At 40.4% G+C, this 20476-nt stretch overlaps 1 long non-coding RNA gene across 1 annotated transcript in view; it reads left to right on the top strand.

The window, feature by feature from the left end:
• LOC119865138 overlaps window positions 1-17084 on the top strand; it is an 88910-nt gene extending 71826 nt beyond the window's left edge. Inside the window, exons 2-3 of the long non-coding RNA XR_005376029.1 lie at window positions 14149-14272; window positions 14392-17084. This is a non-coding gene — a long non-coding RNA (uncharacterized LOC119865138). The remainder of the gene's footprint in view (window positions 1-14148; window positions 14273-14391) is intronic.
• Window positions 17085-20476: the final 3392 nt, after the last annotated feature.

The following is a 20476-nucleotide window of genomic DNA, read 5'->3' as shown; positions in this document are numbered from 1 at the left end:
ATTGTCAGGAAATGAGCTACTTGGGTAAGTAAATTTTCTGAGGACATTATCTTCTCAAGGGTTAGAACTTTACATTTATTTTAGATTGACATCTTTCTAAAATATATGCAATACTATATATGATATTTATTTTCCAACCATTGTAGCTAACTTCTTTAAAAACACTGCGTCGGAGAAATGTAACCATTAAATGTAAAAGAAAATGATAGAGAACTGATGTGGGAAGTACATATATTGAGGCTCATACAAACACTTTTGCACTAGAAATGTGTTTTTAAACAGTGAGTGAATATACTCATTAAACTAGTAGAGGGTAATTAAATTAAAAGAATATTGATGATGTTTTAGTAAATGTTAAGTAACAAGGGTAATTTGTAGTAATTTTTATTTACTATCCTTTTGTTACTGGGGTATCTTCTTTCATTCGAAGAGAAGGTTAAATAACAATTTAGTTTTATTTTGTTGCAGCTAAGTGGCACTTATTTTTGTAGATAATTGTTATGGTTTGAATTGTGTCCATCTCCTCCACCCCCCACTTCCAACCTCATCCTAGCAAATTCATGTTGAAATCCTAAGCATCAGTATCTTAGAAAGGGTCTTTACAGGTGATAAAACTAAGATGAGGTCATTAGAGTAGGCTCTAACCCAATATGACTGGAGTCCTTATAAAAGGTAAAAATGTGGTGACAGACACACACACACACACACACACACACACACACACACACAGAATGCCATATGAGCATTAAGGCAGAGATTAGGGTGACACATCTACAAGCCAAGGACACTGATGATTGCCAACAAACCACCAGAAGAGGAGAGAGGCACATGGAAAAGAATCTTCACAGTCCTCAGAAGGAACCAACAGCCTGATCTTGGACTTATAGTTTCTGGAACTTTGAAACAATGAATTTCTGTTGTTTAAGCCACTCAGTTTGTGGCGCTTTGCTAGGCAGCCCTAGTGAATTATTATACAATCTTCTACCAACATTTAATGCTTTGCTGATTTCTACTAATTTTGAAGAGGATTACTAATTTCTGCTTTGAAGTTCCCCTTTTCCATAACTCACCATGATTTCAGAGACTTAGAACAGGTTGGCTTTTGAGATGGAAGAGGTCAGAATATTTGTAGGTATGTCTCTGTCTATACCTCAAAAACCTGGGACCATCCATTCATCTATCCAGGATTTATTGGGTGGTTACCATGTGCCAGGCTCTGTGCTAGGCTCAGGGGATACAATAGGTGAAGCAGACTTTGACTTTGCCATTGTGAAACTTGTTCCAATAGTTATATACAGAGTTCATGAAATTTTCCCAGATTATGTTAGTGTAGTTTATGAAAACTGCAAAAAGGACATAATAGTATCTGCATCTTTCCTTCCTGATATAGCTACTAGACTGCAATCACAATGCGCTTTTCTCATTATATTTTATTTTTTAAGATGTTGGCTTGCAAAATCTTTTATTTACTATTCTATCATTGACTCTTCCATCATAGTTTAACCACTCCTGAAAGAAAATGATGTTGATTCCAGAGAAAGGACTATCTAGATAAACTCTCATATAATAGGGATCTCTCCATCCATTCAGCAAGCAGATATATTTTAACCTTTTCCGATTGATGGCAGCTATGGTGAAAATGGCCACATAGTGGACACATGGAACACAACCACAGCCGAGTACTGAGCCTAGCAGTGGTGCTTAAACATATTTTCTGGAAAAAGAACACCCTACCTTTAGTCTGCCTTTTAGGTCATTTGTTTCTTTCTCATAAAAAGATGGAGTGAAGCATATGCAGTTGCAGGACCTCTTGGGCAGCTGCCTTTCTACAAATTTAATTAGTGAACCAGAGGTGACTTCTGTCTCTCCCAGGTGTTTTCTTGCCCTCCAAGTCACCTCCTTCACTGCTCTCATCACTGCTCTGCCTCACCAGCGATAAACAAAGCATCAGGCATTCCTGCCAAGGGCACTCATCAGAGTTTCCCCACCCTCTCCTCTTCCTCTTTGCTTCGAAAAAGGTATGCTTGTGGAGAGCAAGGGGAGAGGTCTTCCCTCCCTGCTGAACTGGCTCGATCAATATTTCCTGGATTTGCCTGGTGATAGATACTGAGTCAAAATCTGCAGGAGGAGTCCTGGGAACTTTTTAATGCATACATCAGGTGATTTCTATAATCAGGCACATTTGGAAAGCTTCATAGTCTGGCATTTTGAGGTAAGCCAGTACCTCAGTTGACTTATCTTGCTCCATACAGGCTTAAATTTTCTAAACATTAAAAACAAAACAGACTAAAAACAGAGAGAGTCATAATGTGACATAGGAGAGAATTGAGGGATTCTGAGTTTTAGTTTTTGTTTGCTAGAAGTCCAGGACAAATTCTATAGATTTTGGGGAATCTTCTTTGTAAGATGAAGAGGTTGAGACAGATTCATTCATTTGTTCATTTATTAATTTATTTATCAAACATGGGCCAAGATCCTACTATCATAAGTATTGTCCAGTTCCTGGGAAAACAGTGGAGAATGAGTCACTCATTGACTGGCTCTATAGCAGTGGCCAATTTCTCAGTGCACCACATGTCTATTCAATATTATTACCCCCTGACATCCAGTACGTGGTGGAAGAGTGTTATTAACACCAAATTTTTATTATAGTGCCCTTTCTTCCTCCCAAAGGAACCTTGGAATTCCAGTCATGCTCTGGTTGTTAAATAAAATTCTGTAATTTATTCTCTTGAAAGGAATGTCTTCCTCACAGAGGTATGATCCATGTTATCCTAAATACCTCGGGGGAATTATCCTAACTCCAAGCAGTTTCTAACTGGCTTTTGGAACAGAATGAGTTGTGGACTTAATATTAGATAATTCCATTGTGAAGCCAAGATGGAAAGTTTACTGATGCTTATTCCAAAATCAGATCATAAGGTGGGTTTTACAAATACCATAGTTGAGGGTCCTACATTTTTCAGGTAAGACACCAAAGCATCCACAAAGGAATGAGTACCCGGTCTTAGTCTGGTAAGGCTGAAGCTAGAACAGGCGCTAAATTTATTTATCTCATTCACTTCAGTATTTTCTTCTCATTCAGCATGACTTCCTCCATTGAATCCCATCAAATTGGACCATTTTGCCTTCGAGATTAAGTCTATATCAAGATCACATGGAGGGGTTCTCCATGTCTGACCTTTCCTTGATGTCTCCTAAGGTTGTAATGCAGATTTTTTTAAAGATATTGGTTAACGTTAGAAAGTCCTAGTAGTTCAGGACTCTAGATTTTCAACGATTAACTTCTTTGAGGACTGAAAAGTCCTTGAGATGAGAAAGCAACATTTTCCCCTGTAGCTTTCCTAAACTGTCTTTGGATCTGGATTTATTGCTATTTTGTGGGAAACTTTAAATTCATAACTCGACTGAGTTATGAAGAGCAGTGGTTTTAGGTGTCTCACTCCCACAGAGCATCGTCTTTAAGGTCAAGAGGATAATTTAAAATTGGAATGGAGATCTGTTAGAAGGGGTCAGAATCAATTTTGAGGGCTAATTGTCCTTTGTTGGAGTGCCAGCTTATCTTTAGGCCCTTTAGCCATATGCTGTTGTCTTATTTGCTAAGGACTAAGAAAAGAAAATCTTGAAAATTATAAAATGTTGCAAATGAATAAAAGTAGGAAAATAACCCCATTTCCTATTGCCCTAACAAAGGACAAGTTCACTGTCTGAAATAAGGTAGAAAAAATGTTGCCAAAAGCTGATAGACTTGACCGAGAACTCCTGGATGTGAGATCCTGAATCAGAGCCCTGGGAGGCTCTGGGGCTCCAGGCTGGGGCAGAAAGCAAGCATACCACTGCCCCACTGCCCTGCAATCTTTCTGTGCTGCAGCTGCCATCATATCCTACCATATTTGGGGAGAAAAAGCATCCTTCTGATATATGTCACTTTTGGAAGTCAACCTCTCTGATTCTTATTTTGTCACCTATGAAAAGGAGGTAATAGCACATACAGCAGAGCATGGCTGTGAGGATCGAATGGAAAACTGAGAGTGGTCTTGTGCAAGCCTGGCACAGAGTAGGTGGTTAAATAATATTTCCTGGATCTACGACCATGTACAATAGAACCTGTAAGGGCATATTTCTTAAACATAGAATATAAGGTCTGAATTTACAGGTTATTTAGACTTAAGATGTGTCTTGTTAGGACCAAAGAAATATTGTTGAAAATATGTTGGGTCCATCTCTGACGATACAGGAGTATATCACCCGAGCCTTGGCAGGCTTGGATTAGAGGTACTCAGAGGCTAGCCCATGGAATGATTTGAGGTTCCCACCTGTAGAAATGAAAATGCATAAATGTCGTAACTCTTCCTGTGTGCTACTGGGCAGGCAACTCCTGTTCCATACCTCACTCTGCCACCCGCTATCTGATGTGTTGTCACCTCCTCAATTATCTAATCCTTTGCTTTGATTCATTCCCTAACAGCATGTTTGTCCTCTTGTAAAAGCTACCTGTCGGCCACAGGGTTGGTTATAGACCTCATATCAGATTTCGAGGACTGCGAGATTTGATTCCTCCCTTCTCCTCAGTATTTTATGATGATTTGACATTGGTGAAAAAACAGGCAGCCGTCGTTTTATTACAGATGTTACCGTGCTGCAATCGCTCTCTGAGGTTAACATAGCAAACAATTGTCCTTTTGTCTTAGCAGTGCTTCCATCTTTGATAGATGTTTTTGGTGCCTGAGATCACAAAAAAAAATTAGGAAAAATTGCAAAAGAGTGGCTAAGGGGGCTAGTTATTGTTTTTAATCTTTTTCCTGGTCTCTTGACCATGTTGTATCTGCATATCATGCATCTTCGTGGTAAATCTCTGAAAGTAAATAACTGGAAGTGAAAGCAAGAAGTTGGAGTGAATTATTTTGTTCTGGTAGCTATCAAATTAAGAATTTCCTACTTTTATGGTTCTTGCTAATTGATGCTTTTATCCTATTCATAGATGCTCTCATCCCTTCATCTATTATAGCAATAGTCAATGTTTATATTTTAGTCAGATGTGGTCTGAATTTTAATTTGTCTATATTCTTTATGTGTTCTTATTACATAACATTGAGGAGAATATTTCTGTCAATGGAGATGGAAAATATTATTTACTGAATACCTACTATTTGCCAGGTGCTTTATATAAATTCTTTCAATTAGTCTTTATGGCACGTTTCTAGTTATTGTCTTTATTCCACAGCCGATGCAACAGTGGCTCCCAGAATGGGTGGACTAGATGTCGAAGTCAGCTCTGTCCAAGTATAGCCTGTGGTCTTTGCAACATATCATGTGACTCTCTGATTCCAAGTCAGGTGTGGGCTCAAGTCAAATGTGCATGGAGGGAAGCTGCCCCTGCGTGGTTTCCAGTGCCCTCCTTTCTGTTAAAGTGATTTTGGAAAAAGTCTATTTTCTCACTTTTGCATATTGAATATTGGAGAATGTGACACCAAGAAGGTAATCTCTAGATTATATATATGTATTTTAAGGAAACTTTATGCTCCAGAGTGAGACATTGGCCTATAGAGTGATTGGTACACAGAAAGTGAGGGGATTCCTAGTATTTGTAGAGATTGGAAGGGATGTTGACATGGATTGGCTGTGATTGGCATGCAAAGGAGAGAGCAAGAGCTGAGGCTCTCTTCTTAGGTCCCTTACACATTTTCCCAGGAAAGCACTTGGCTGGCCCTGTCTTAGAAAACAGGGGATCAACAGGCACCTTATGCTGTGGCAAGATCAACCAATAAAAAGAGATTGGCTAGGGATTATTATCGACCTGAGTTCAAAGTATAGCTCTTCATTGTGATAGCTGTCTAATCTTGGGAATGTTCTCTGCCCTCTCTGAATCTGTTTCATTATCCAAAAAATGGGTTGAGAATACTTTGTAGGACTATTATGAGACTTGATTGAAATATCACAGCTTCAAAATACACAATGCCCATAGTAAGTGCTCTATCAGTGTTAGCCTTCTTCCTTCACCTCATATCAGCCTCATTTTAGTCTGGAACAATAAAAATATAATTTCATGATGCTTTTGAAACTATTAGAGCAGTCCTGTTGCTATTCATATATGATGAGTTTTTAAAAATGCTTTAATCCATAGACAATGTTATATATTGATTATATATCAATTAAAAAAGAAGAAATGCTGTAATCCACATTAAGCTCAAGATTTACCTGTACAGGGTCCTTTATTTATTACTATGTCTGTTTATTTATTTTATTACTCCTGATTATCTTTTGTTCAGTTAACCATTCAAACAAGCACTTAATGCTGCCATTATATAGCTAGCCATGATGTTATGGAGAAGAAAGGACACATAAGATGCTTTTCTGTCCTCAAGGAAAAATTGAATACATGAAAAAAACTCAAGAACAAGTAATTGTTAAATGGTAATATTTATTGTAACTATAAAAGAAGTTCAGAGAAGTTTCAGAGTCAAGGATATGAGCTGGGCTTGAGAAAGGTATTTATGAGGGATGGATGTGGGGACAGTCTTAGATTGATCCATGATTAGAGGTAAGAATGAGCATTGAATGTAGGAGGACACTGAAGAAATTTTCTTCCCTGGGATGTTGGGGTAGGGGTAGGGCCATGGAGAATGGATGTTAAGTTGGATCCCTGAGGAGGAATGGATTCAGCACTTTTAGAGTCCCATCATTATAACTTCTCTCTTCTTGCCTCTTAACTATGGAAGAGCTGAGGCATCTGTGGACTGATCTGGATCCAGACAAATCTTGAACAAATTACTTATTTTCTGTTTCTCAATTCCCTATAAAATTGGTATAATGGTATCTATCTCATCAGATTTCTCTGAGGTTTAAATAAGTTAATGCATACAGAGTACTTAGAACCTTTCACAAGAAACATTAATATACACTAGATATTACTTTTTAAACAAAGGAGAGATTAATAGACGTGTGTGCATATGTATATGTATGTATTTATTTATTTTTAAAGATTTTATTTTTTGAGAAACAATGATAGAAAGCAAAAGCAGGGGGGAGAGAAGGAGGGAGAAGCAGACTCCACACTGAGCATGTAGCCTTACTCCAGGCTCGATCCCAGGACTCTGGGACCTGAGCCAAAGGCAGATACTTAACTGACTGAGCTACCCTGGTGCTCCACTCTGAGCTTTCTGTAGTGGCACCGAATAACATGGGACTGTTAATTTTGGTAATATTTCTACAACTTGGTCTCTGGAATTCAAAGTGTATCCTGAAATGAAGCACAATGTTCTATGGGGATAGGAAAAGAATTATATTTTGACTTTAAATTTGGATTTTTGGATTCTTTTTTTAAATTTTTGAATTTTTTTTTTTTGATTTTTGGATTCTTGAGCAAAGGAAAAATACCCTAGTAACAGAGAAAATCTTATACACAAGGAAGTCTCATTTACAGAATAAAACAAATGTCCCCTACAGGACTGAACTCACAGCCTTGTCTTTATGGGAACTATGCTTTACTTCACTGGTCCCCAAACCTTTTGCATCATGCACTCTAATCAATAAAATTTTTATTTATGCTTGTACCCACACACACTTATACACACACTTATTTATTAGATTTTTGTAGTAGTGTGCTATCTCCCTTCATCCTAATTGGAACATCTTGTATAACTCCTTGGCGTGTGTTCTTTGTTTTACACATGACCTCTCTGACTAACAGATCTGATTAATCTAGATGAAGCATGCTTTTAACTTTTTTGTGTCTTCCCTTTAAGAATATTTTGTAGCCTATTGACAGTTGTTCTATAAGTAGATGGTGTAAGCTGTTCCACAGGCAGTCTGATATAATGGTTCTGACTTTTTTGTTTTGTTTTATTTATTTATTCATGAGAGAGAGAGAGAGAGAGAGAGAGAGAGAGGCAGAGACACAGGCAGAGGGAGAAGCAGGCTCCATGCAGGGAGCCAGACATGGGACTCGATCCTCGGTCTCCAGGATCACGCCCTGGGCTGAAGGCAGCACTAAACTGCTGAGCCACCAGGCCTGCCCCTGGTTCTGACTTTGGAGGGAGGTCTGGACTGGAGACTGATGGGGAATGGTGATGGGGCGGTGATGGCCATGAGAATGATGACTCACCCCAAAGGAAAGTATATACAGTGAATAAAGAACTTTTAGGAACTCAACCTTTAGAGGTAGGTAAAGAAGCAGAGTCCACAAAAAAAGCCTGAGAGATAGGAGAAGGTGTACAAGTAAATTTGAATGTGTATCAAAGTCAAGGAAATAAAGAACTTTTTAAAATGAGGGCATACACAAAAGTCTTCAATGTAAGAGTGGTCCAGTGAGATAAGGATGCAAAAGGATAGTTTGATTTGACATCTTGGAGGTCACTTATCTTTTAAGTGGTGAAAAGCATCTCAGTGGAGTGGTAGGCTGAGAAGGAAGAGGAAAGGCAAAAACACAGACTAGTATTTCAAGGAATTGGTGAGAGATGAGATGGGAGAGAGGGGAAGAGGGTCAGGTAGTCAGGAGAAGATCCTCCCTCCCTCTGTATCTAGTTAGCTAGCTAGCTCTATCTATCCATCTGTCTATCTACCTGTCATCTATCTATAATCTAGCCGTCTGTCTATCCCATCTGAAAGAAAGGGTGACTTCTGCCTGTTTACTTCATTATTTGCTCTGTCTGGATGGCCTTTTCTTTCCTGGTAAGATTTGGCAGGGTTCAGTCCTCATGTCTTCTTAGAAGGTGTTAATAACAACTTCAACTGAGTACCCACTACAGTGTTGACTACGTACGTGCAGATTTGTTATAACACTTACCACTCTGCTAACTAGTTATTTTTGTGCCTGTCTTTCTGGATAGAATTGTGCTATTTAAATGAAGACACCATATTTCTTCATCTCTAAATTCCCAGTCCCTACCATGGTGCCCAGCATGTATTAATTGTTCGGACGTGCTCCTTGAATGTGCAAATGAACTAAAAAGGCAAACAGGCAGGCAAAGAATCCTGTGGGAAGGTCTTGTGGGCTGGTTAGTCTGGCAGCAGCATTGCAGAGGTATAAGGGGGTGGTCCATGTGAAGCTGGGGCAGTGAAGCCCACTCAAGGGGCTGAGATGACCTAGTTAGAAGGGCTTACTGCCCTAAAGCAGGGAAAAAGAAGGAGCCATCCTAAGAAATGATTCAAAGGGAGACATACCAAAGTTTGGATAAAAAAAGAAGAAAGAATTAAAGATAATAACAGATGACTCATCTTTAAAACAGGAAGAATAATGAGGAAAGCAAAATCTGAATCATGGTGGTTGGAGGAAGGGAAAGGGCGCAGTAATGGGAAATGAGTTTGAGTTTTGGTTTGTTGGGTGGTCTCCTGAGAAGTCTTTTATTTTTGTCTCTGTGTCTTGTTCTTGGATCTTTCCCAGAAGCATGCAGTCTCCTTTTTTTTTTTTTTTTTTTTTTTGTATGTGTGTCAAGCAGCCACCTCTTCTTCAGTCACTTCCTTCTGAAAGAAAAAACAAACAAACAAACAAACAAACAACAACCACATTTCTTCCATAAAGACTTTCAGCAGTGATCCTCCACTTATATCACAAACATGTCAGAACAAAGTGAAACTTCCAGCTACGGAGATTTAACAAGCATGGTACAATGTGACCAAAATTGGAACATCTGCCTTTGGAATACTTAGTGTTTTCAGAGAAGCTATCATCTGTTGGTCAGAAATGATAAACTACATGGAATATCAAATGTATCCATCTTCATTTATATATTTATTTTTAAACAAACGTCCATGTCTGGGTCGTCACCATCCCTCAGTGGTAGAAAGCGAATTCTTCTTTCTAGGTTTAGATTAACTTCACTTTTTAAAAATCAGCACTTGAATTTATAGAAATATTTTGATAAGGTTTAAAAACTACTCTGAGGCCTCTGTTGATTTTAAAAATAAAAAATATGGAAAGAAAGGTATTCTGAGGAAGGCAGCGGCTCATTATTTGGAAGGAAGGGTGAACGATTGTTCAGCGTTCCTCGCCATCCATTTCCTGAACCAATCCTCTGTCTGAAGGCCACCTTCACTTCTTTTTTCTCTTTCCTTGCTACGCCAATAAAATCAGTCATCCCCTCAGCAATAAGCATGTAAAATGACTTCTTTTGTAGAACAAACCCTTTGTGTGTAAATAATTTGTTAGCCCCCTCCTCCCTCCAAGCATTGTGTTGGAAAAAATATCCAACATAAATTGATTGTATAGATAGCCTGATTGTAAAGCAAGATTAATATGAAAACACAAGGAGTCTGCAATAAAACCTACTAACTTAAATCATTCACATTTGTGTACAAGCATTCATATTTAGCAACAGTCCCAAGGCTGAGATTAAAGCTGTTTGGTAGGTTACTTCAAGGCCTTTTTATTGCTAAATCTTATTATGTCTCTAAAATGTAGAAATTAATCACCTGTCATCAAAGCTGCAGTGGATTATTGACTTCTAAATGTCTCTACAAATTGATTCATGACAGAATGAAACAGGAGACTGAACTAGCATTGAAATTCTTTTGCATGTGATAAAAAAGGTCTATTAAAAGCATTTCAACAAATGCTGCCTATTAGGTAATCATCACAAAGTACTTTCCTATCAAAATGAGGTGCTTCTGGAATAGTTTTGATGAGATACATTTTTTTCTTGCCTACATTGATATGGCAACATGAAATTATTCTGAAACCCCAGGAAGCTGATTTGGAAATCCATTTAATTTTTATATTACAGAATGCACAACTTATTTCTTACTATTAACACAATATAAAGATGGTTAGGAAAAACCCACTCCGTGTCTGGGTGTATGTGTGTGTGTTTGTGTATGTGTATGTGTGTCAAACAGGCCCTAAAGATTATTCAGTTTAGGAATTTTGCGGAACATTTACAATCTGAAATAATGGGATTACAATAATATTTGGCTTAAGGATCCCTTCCATTATCTCATTAAATTCTTTTGACTATGTTCTGCTTTCTCTTCCATTAGTTTAAGTCAGTGGTTCTTGAAGCAAGTCAGCTTTGCTCTCCATGGGACATTAGGCAATGTTTGGAGACATTTTTGTTTGTCACAACTGGAGTGTTTTTGTGGGGAGGGTGCTCCTGGCTTCAGTGGATAGAAGCCAAGGATGCTGTTAAATGTTCTACGATGCACAGAACATTCCCCACAACACTTATCCAGCCATAAATGTAAATTGTGCCAAAGTTGAGAAACTTTGATTAAAAATAAGATTTCAGGGTACCTGGGTGGCTCAGTCAGTTAACTTTCTGACTATTGATTTTGGCTCAGATCCTGATCTCAGTGTTATGAGAACAAACCCTGCATTGGCTCTGCACTCAGTGCAGAGTCTGCTTGAGATTCTCTCCCTCTGCCCCTGCCCACTGTGCATGCGCTCGAACTCTCTCTTTCTCTCTCCCTCTAAAATAAATAAATAAATCTCAAAATACATAAAATAAGAAGATTTCCAGAAAATATTCCTTGAATAAGGGCTAGGAGAAGTTTTCAGTAGAATCCAGAACATTTCTCTTTGGTCAAATTTGCCTCCTGACTATTGTCCACTAGTTTTTCCTTCTTGGTAAATATTTAATTGCCAGAGATGATTTCCTTCCTTTTCAGAATTTTCTCACAGGCAGTTTATTACAACAGTCCATTCCTTGCCAGGTCCACGCTCTACCCACATCAGTCTTCCCTTCAACTCCATTCAGTTCTTTATCTTTTAAGCTCTGTAGAGACTCTTAATGGTCAAAAGAAGGAGCGGTCATTGAGCTAATCACTGACCAAAATATATTTTGGCTTTCAATTAACATTCAAGGATAGGGATCACTATTTTTGATTACTATTACTATTTTTGATTAAGAGGAGAAAGAACGTTACAAGTAGAAGATTATATTTTGGGTTTCTGTCTCATAAGATTATTTTCTCAACCCAATTACTCAAAAATAATTTTAAAACTTTTCACTTAACTAAATAACCAGTGTTACTATTTGATCATGTTGCTTTGGATAACATGCAAGTTTAAAAAATAGTGCCTCCATCAGACTATGAGTCCCACAAAGCCACAACTAACCTTTTATCATCTTCATATCTCAGTGCTTACATCACTCAATAAGTGAGCACATTTTATTTTAATCTTTAATATTCAAGTATACCTTAAACATGAGCACATAGTCTTATGTAGATACAACATCATACACATGTCCTATATGCAGCGGATATTAACAAATTTGTTCCTACTCACCTTATGCTGTGTGTGGATCCAGAAATATATCCTCACTTTGGTCTTCTTTAAAGCTATTTCCTTTGCTTGAGAGGCATTCTGTTGTTGCCCGCTTACTTGCCTATTGCTTGGTTCTCTCTGACATCAGATCCTCAAGACCCCCTTTACAGGATTGGAGCCTTTTTTTCTGAGCTCTTGTCCTAATAAGGATGCATTATTACACTTGCCTGTTTACTCATTGAGGTTTTACTCTAGACAATCCGCTCCTGGAAGAGAGGTGTTGTATCTTAATCACCATAGATGCCCCTGAACTTAGCATAGAACATGAAACTGGCATATAATAGTCACCCACCAAATGCATGTGAAATGAAGAGAGGATAAGTGGAACGCATAATTTGGATTACATTTAAAAACCTCTTGCATCAGTAGAAGTAGCACAATTGACATGTGCGAAACCTGCAGAGAGACACACAGGGATGTGCTACTACCAAGCCGTGCCACAGGGTCCCCAGACCAGGGTACCCAGGCAGGGGCAGCTGCTTGCATCCTGGATACTGTCTTTTCTTCTAGCCTGGAAAGAATGGAGAGGAGAAGGTTCCCAAAGTCACGCACAACTACTCGCTCTCTCCTGACTGCAGCTTCATATTTTTGGAAGAGGGGATTGCATTTCTTCTTTAGGATATCAGGAAATAAAAATCTCCTTATTAGGAAATAAAACTAATGCCAAGGGTTATTCAGAAAAGTCAGTTTGGCAGATTTAGAGCTGTCCAACGGTGTTAAGGGCTGCTTTGGGGCCAGGATGTTCCCTGTGTCCATCTGTGTAGGCTGCATGAGACTTGAGTGAACACATTGGAGACGGGATATGTGCATTCAGGAGGATGTTGAATCAGTTCCTGGAGAAGGCCACCAGCCATGTGAGATTCTGTGGTGGTGTGATATGTGCCTGCACATGCGTTGTAGGAGAACCAAGTCATTGGTCTTAGAAGTCTTTAGCAAACCCTTCTTGGATGTCAGGAAGTGTATTTATAACTCTCTACCTAAAGAAAGAGGTGGGATCCCTGGATAACACTAGAAACCCTGCCCAGCCCCTTCTCACAGGAGGCAGTCATGCCTCTCCTGTCCCTAGAGCTCTCCACACAAGAAGGGCTTCCTGTCACCTTGGAGACCTGGGAGCTACTCCCTACCATCAGCTTTATTGTTGATGCCAGGCGTGTGTGAACATTAAGGGAATTCCTTACCTAAGTATACCCAGCAGCATTCATGAAGAACTCTCGCTCCTAGCTGAGTATCTAGTACAATGTACGAAACTGTGAAGAGAGGTAATGAAACGAACACTGTCTCTAAGGAAGAGTCAGATACAGTAATTAATTGTTAGGCAACTGAGGCAAAAGATTTGAAATGGAATCTATAGAGATTACCCTGATATATAAAGAGGGTTTCAGACTGTGAACCTGATTTTTCAAAGAGCCTGGGATAAGCCTCAATTCAGGCATAACAGCTTATGGTAGATTTTTACCTGCACCGTTATACGGGCAGCGAGCACTTATCATCGCTTCGTGCATAATCATTCTATTACATCCCTCTTAGAGTCTTCTGGAAATCTCTCTGGAGACATTCTTGGGAAAGTGGTGGCAGTAACCTTGAACTCTTCGCCCCGTGCAGTCCGCTTGCCACCAACCATTTCTGGGTTGTTTTCTCTGCGTATTTATGCCATGAAGCTTTCTCCAGTCCTAGTTTTTTTCTTTTCAAACTCAAGATTATTTCTGGCACTCACATAACATTTACAGGGAACTAGTTAAAATTTAACTGATACTGGGGGAAAACTCTTGTTAGCAAAGATTGTTTATGCGAAACTACATCTCATAAAGAATCTCTAGTCTTTTTGAAGACAGAGAACTAAAAGTCAGCTTTGGGGCTGAATTTATATATCTTTGTCTCTCTTTCAGTTGATCTTGGCAACACCTCACATATAACCCAAGACCAAAATAAAGTTACATTCGGAAGGCAGTCACGACTCAGTGATCTTATCCTGCAGAACGCCTTCTCTTGGCGTTTACATCATATAATTTGGTAAGCGGTTTACACATTTTCTCCTGTGATTTTCAAGGGGCTTTTATGATCTGCCAAGTGGACAAATGTCAACAGGCTTTAAGGATTGATTTACCAGGATTTCTGTCTCTTGTGAACAGATTACTGTAGCTCAGAATAAAACACATGTAAACAAGCCCAGCAATCTTCGAGGAAAATGCAGTTCCCACCGGACGGTGCGGCTTGATCAGGGAGCCTGGTGGAGTTGCTTCTGTCACTGTTCAGTCTTGGAGGAGTAACAGCTTTCCCTTGCACACAGCTGCCCTGGAAAGGTTCCCTGAGCCTGCCTTGCTGGTGTGCAGCCAGAGGATCCAAGTGGCAAAGGTGTCAGCACCCAGGAACCTGACGGCCCACACCTGCAGGTCTCGCTAGGAGCTCCAGGCTCTGCTGTCTCCTGACACTCACCCAATGGGCCTGACCCTCAGGACCTTGAACCTGTCCGTGTCATCAGAGATGATGCCCTCCTGCGGTCAAGACTCAGTACCAGAGCAGCAGAAATGGAGCTTTCAACTACAAGTGGGAACTGAGTTGAACGGCTCCACGAAGCTGTTGGAATTTCCACTATATTATTCTTTGTAAAAGAAAATGTAATGTCAAATCATGGCACTTAGGTCTTTTAATTACCATGCTTGAAAGTCTTTGAGCCTTTATTCTGATCATTTTATTTCTTTTTTTTTTTTTAACTTTATCCGTGATGAAGATTGAAAGGAAGACAAGGAGAAAGACAAAGCCCCTTGTTTCTCCAGCCTTGCTTTGTCATGTTCCTCACCACTTGGTCATAGGACGTAGGACCATGTTCTCCATGGTCTCGGAGGACCATGACTATTTTGCAGGGACTGGCGGGGAGGAACTGGAGGAGCAATTCGTGGGGACTCCCTAGAACTAATACTTCGGTTGTTTTGAGCATCTCCACAGCTGTCCCAAGAATGTGAGAACAACAAGGAGAGCCTAATTAGCTTCTTCCTTGCCATCTTGGTTCCTGAGTCAAGACAGGCCGGGAAGCCCACAATTCTCAAGGGTGAGTGGACTGTAGATCTCCCCAGAATTTCCATTTGCTTCAGATTTGCATACAATATTTATACCTTCCACTTAACTGACTTTTTAATCTTAAGGAAATGGCTTAATGTCTTTTTGAAAGAGGGATAGCCAATACTAAAATCTATCCCACAAGCTTATTGTGAACATGAATTAAGAAACAGACATAAAAATCCTTGCACAGTACCTGGCACACGGGAGATACCGAAAACCCCTTCAACCTCGCTTCCCATTCAAGTGAACCTGAGGCATCAACAGTTCCTGCCTGTGTGGGCCACCGGCAACGCACATTTGGCTCTTTTACATTCGAGGCTCGCTGGACTGGCCCCAGACATATGACATGCGCTGATTGGATTGAATTGGAACTTTCAGTTCTGCCTTGAATTGGTTCCCCTGTGTAGACAGTCTGTGTGATATCAACCCTCTAGTTCAGGGAGAAAGAGGCTGTTTGGGCATGGGTATTATTTTCTTAAATGCAGAATGAAACGGGATCAGCAGGATGTTTCAGTGAAATATCTCGTTTGAACTTTCCTATTCATTTGCTCTTTTATGCATTCGCAGCTAGGGGTTTCCAGCTGATCCATTTGATTGCTCTCATGTACAGAGTGTAGAGACAGCAAAGAGGGGATTCCTGTAGATTCTTAACTTGTTAACAAAGGCTGCTATGACTGTGGCAAGCCCCAGAGCTGACAGCCAGTTTCAGTCCTTTGTAGGGGTTAAGAGAGGGAGACAAGGCAGGGAAAGAGGAGTAGGAAGTTTTAATAGAGATACTGAGTCTAAAAAAGCACCAGGGCATAGAGAAGGGCCAGGAGGAGGGAAGCCGTGAGGCCTGGAAACGCCACCAGCAGGACTCTGGACTTGGAGCCCCTTAGCTGGGTCCTGCTATAGACTCCCGTCGAGCAGATATTCTGTGAATCGGCTGCCTCCCTTGTGACCAGAGTGCCGGACCAAGCCCCAGGACACCTCAGGGCTCGGCTCAGGACTGTCACCATGTGGCCCTGCGTGGGCCCATCTCACTGCTTTCCTGTGGCCGTTTTTTAAATTTGTAGAAGTCGCTTACTCATAGCCATAAACAGGGTTGCCTTGAGGTTCAACTGCAAAAAGATACCCTGTAAATGAAGTGCTATTAAATAAACGGTGGCGTCATCGATTATTTTCATTCAGAATCTATAGTGTGAAGACTCTTACCATTAGTTTCTTATTGGGGAACAGGCTGGGCCTGGGATAAGGGGGGGACGGTGGAGGGGATGTCCATGAGGAAGTGTTGGAGCTAACCGAATAGGACTTCTAACTTAAAAATAGGCAGTGGAGATCGGCGGGGTTATCACTGACATGTGTTCGATCTCAAATGCTCGTGTGAGGTGGACATAGCAGAATGTTCCAGCCCATCTGCCCTTTGTGGCTGGGCCGCAGAGCTACAAGAGGGCACCCTGGTTCCTCTCAGCCCCTCAGCCTCTCTGCAGCAGCACCAGCTACTTACCAGGGCTTTGTTTGCAGGTTTGAAAGGCTTTCACCCCGGGTGGCGGGTGGCGTATGGGTTTTTGACGGATTGAACCTACAGCTTGCGGAAATCACCAGTGGCCTTTGGTTCTTTTTTGTGGCTGTGAACCTACTTAAAATGCCTGACGTCTGCTTTTCTCTTTACTTACCCCGAAGCCATTTCTTAACAGCGAATCTCTCCGTCTGCAAGCAAACCAGAGTCTTTGATAAGTGTGGATAACTGGGAAAGGTAAACCAGCAACACGAGTGAGCTCTCCAAACGCACTTTTTGGGGGGGTGGGGGGTGGGGGGAAGGGGTCTACCCTTAGGACTTCCCAGTCGGCAGTCTCTAGGCTGTTTTATAGTTTGCTTTAATTTATCTAACTAATGACATGAAAGATGTAAAATTGGTGAAACTATAGTGTTTGGCTTGCTTAAATTAAGTTTATGAGTTTTGCTTAAGCCTGCCAAACAAGTTAAATATTTCATGGCTTTCACAGGCTACAGTTCTAATATTTATAACTCTTGTGTACAGATTTCAAAAAATTATAATTACAACTCCCAGGATCCCAGATATAGCAGATGTTCAATATTTTCTACAATGTTGGCAGAAATGCTTCTCATGCTCTTTTCGATCCCCAACCCATGTATTGTATCTGTTGAAACAAGCTGTTGATAAGAAAGTCTACTGTCATTCTTTCATTTTAACGACCTTGGAAAAAAAGCTAATGTGAAATAGGAAGAGAGATGGAAAAGGTGATTTCTACTCTCCTAAAAATATATTACTGCGTGGAAATAATGTTCTACCTAAAGGAGGATGACATAAAAGTGCATTTTGCCATGAGCTGCTTTTTATTTACTTTACGACCACAGTGTTTTTCTGTATAATTTCCATCTTTCTTTAATTAAAAATGCAAATTCCCTTTTTGGCTGAGACTGACTTTCCTTGACCCCTTTAACAAAATATCTTCCTCATTTGCCCTCTGGAAAATTTTGAAAACTCTCTATCAGTCACTTTTAAAGATTTTGAAGGTCTCTGTTAAAGGGAATTGTGTTATCAGCCCTGGTCATCGTTAATTCTGGTACGAAAATGTATTAATCCTTTTTTTTTTTAAATTTTTGGTGTTACAGATGGAGAGAAATTAATGGGCACAGGAGAAATTAATTTTGCGTTTGGGAAGTTTCTGGCCTATGGGTTCTAGAATACCTTCTGGCAGGAGGCAGGTTTGAAGAGCTCTGAAATATTCAGCTTCCTCTACTTCCCAATTTGCCTAAGGCCTGCCTTGGATACAAGGAAGACATGCTAATTCCAAAATGAAATAGAACTGATTCTATCCCTCACCCAGCTTAGGCATGCAATTAATAATCAAGAGAGACATACAAAATGCGATTTACCTTTTAGTTGATTTTCTTAGTGGTTATATTTAAATATTTAAAAGACTTCAAAACTTACACTCTCCATAACATTATTTGTACGCATAATCTATGAAATATATTCTAAAATATAAACATTTTCTTGAACCTCAAAACCTCAAATTCAGATTCGTGTATTTCTCTTCCCAAAGCACAGATGACTTCTCTGTCTTCAACATCAGAATCAAACTTTAAAAATACCCTGTGAGGAAATGAAATATGACTTCCAGGAGCTTCTAGCCTGAGAAGATGCGGGAGGACTATGCCCAAGACAGGCCTAACTACTGGAAATGGATGTTTCAGCAGTTATGCTTTTAAGTAACCAGGAATAGTCAAATGCCCCCAATATGATACTGTGCTACTCAGGGATGTGAGCAAGTTTGCAGTCGGCCTGCAGGTAGGGAACAAATGTCTTCTGAATGGTACGAGACAACACAACACGGTCATGGCCAGGCCATTCAGGCACATGGAGGCTCCTCATTACATAGTTGTCAAGCGCACATGGGAACATTTGAGGTGACAGAGCAAAGCTGAAGTTGAAGGGTGCAGGCTGAGGTCTCCATCAGCTTTCTCCTACCTCTTCCCACTCTCCAAGGTATGTTCTCCTCGGTTCTCATTTCATTCCTCCCTGGACCTCTTTCAGTGATGTTGAAGGGATAATGTGAAAAAGTGTCACCTCTGTTTGTTGCTGTTGAGGATGGGGAAACTTCAAGAAACTTTCTAGACGCTGTAAGTTTTCCTTAGGGTTGCCCTGAGGAATGCTCAAAGCCAGCTGAGGACGTGTGTTAATGCCCCAGCTGCTCTGTAGGTACAAGTGTAGAAAAAGTGCCAGGGACCACCCGCCTAGAGGGGGGTGCATTTGAAGCCTCAGGGGGTTACATAAGGAATTTTAGAGATTTTATCTATGAAACAAGGAAATTAATCATTCTGCAGAGCTATAGGATTCCAACGAATACACAAAATACCAGGCAATTAGCAGAAGCTCAACACTTACTTCCCAGAATTCTCTTCTCCAGTGTTTAAGACCACGAGAGACATCTGGAGTAACATTTGGAAGGTGTGAGTGAAACTGCAGCCATATTTCTTGGACTTGGAAAATCTGTACAGGGCGTGTGGTGCCACTGCAGCTCAGGTATGTTGTCACCTATCTGGTGGCTCACCTGGTTGGTGTGGGGAGGCATCTGGGCCTGCTGGATCTCCTCCTTCAGCTGCTCATACCCCTGAGCCAGGTGTGTGTTTAGCTCCCTGATGAAGAACATAAGTTTCACTTGTAGAACATCCTCATTGTTAGAGGTGGGGTCTCAGAGAGGGTGAGGTAGTGATGCAGGTTCTGGTCCACCTTTGCAGATCCTAATTATCCTTGTGGTTCCATCTTATCCTTGTTTCTCCTCTTCATGGTCATCTTTTCCTTCTGACCCCCTGCCCTGCTGACTTGGGGCTGCAGCATCAAACACAAAAGCAACAGCCTTCATGTACTTTTAACCAGCTCCCACAATTGAGAGAGCCAAAGCCCTATAATAAATCCCTTCATATGTATGTATTTCCTGGTGGTTCTGCTTCTCTGTTTGAACTCGGACTCATATATTTGTCAGAATGCTTAACATAGTCCTCTGCCCATAGCAGACATCTCATTCATTTCACTCTACTCACAGGTATTTGGTGAGAGTTAACTCTGCTGGATGCTTGGGATACAGAAATGAACAAAGCAGGATCTGGGCCCACATTGCACACAATCTGGTGAAAGAGAGTAAAGCTTCTATATTAATGTGATTAGTTCCTGGCAACTTTGCTCTTGTGGACTTCTTTGCAAAGAAATTGGATTGGATAATTCTCCCGAGCTACCGGAGGAGCTTGTGTATCCAGATTCTGGCCATGAGGTGATTTCGACACAGAGGAAATCCTGAGTGGTCATGATGATTTCCCAGGTGTTAATAATGCTAATATGTTACATGTCTAAAGTGCTCACACTTCAAAATCTGTTCCCAGTGTGTTATCTCATTGAACCTCCTGAAGAATTATGAAGGGGCAAGGCAGGTATTATCATACTATTTTATAGATAAAGAAACTGGGATCTGGATCAGATTTTGAATCCCAAATTTCTGACTCCTAGGATAGAGCTCTTTCCATGATTGTAAGATTTTTCTCCTTGATAATCCCAAATTAGGATCTTGTGTAGTAAAATGAAAAGCCCAAAGGCTTTGAGGACTTATGGATTATCTTATAAAATGTGTGGTTATCTGTAGGATCACATACATGCCA

Source organism: Canis lupus, chromosome 22 (assembly GCF_011100685.1).
Source record: "Canis lupus familiaris isolate Mischka breed German Shepherd chromosome 22, alternate assembly UU_Cfam_GSD_1.0, whole genome shotgun sequence".
In the NCBI taxonomy this organism is placed as follows: domain Eukaryota; kingdom Metazoa; phylum Chordata; class Mammalia; order Carnivora; family Canidae; genus Canis; species Canis lupus.
Note: the sequence above shows the minus strand (reverse complement) of the source record. Positions and strands in the feature narration are given on the sequence as shown.